Below are 421 nucleotides of genomic sequence, written 5' to 3'. Positions count from 1 at the left end.
ATAAAATTTTATTTCAGAGTTTATCACAAGTTTAATACATTTTCCTTACTATATAACTTCCCCAAAATTAAGGTGTAGGCAAAAGTAGGTTTATAGTTGTTTGTGTGGAAAAATATATAACACACAGAATAAATAATAATATAAGAATAAACTCTGTTTCGCATACTCATAACTGTAAACATACATTTGCCCACCACTATATTTCCACCTTTTCCAGCTGCTTAGAAGGCAGAAATCATGTAGAGTAATGCTGGCTATGTTTTATGAGTCATGTGAGTTCAAGAAACTGACTTCATTGCCTGTAAAAACATTTAGTGCTTATCCTCTATCTCTAATGATTCAGTAAGTAGCACAGTTAAACACTGGACAGTTGTTATACTTCATACATGTAAGTGACATGTTCTTACAAAACTGCATGTTA

The sequence above is a fragment of the Myotis davidii genome, unplaced genomic scaffold (genome assembly GCF_000327345.1).
Source record: "Myotis davidii unplaced genomic scaffold, ASM32734v1 scaffold105, whole genome shotgun sequence".
In the NCBI taxonomy this organism is placed as follows: Eukaryota; Metazoa; Chordata; class Mammalia; order Chiroptera; family Vespertilionidae; genus Myotis; species Myotis davidii.
Note: the sequence above shows the minus strand (reverse complement) of the source record.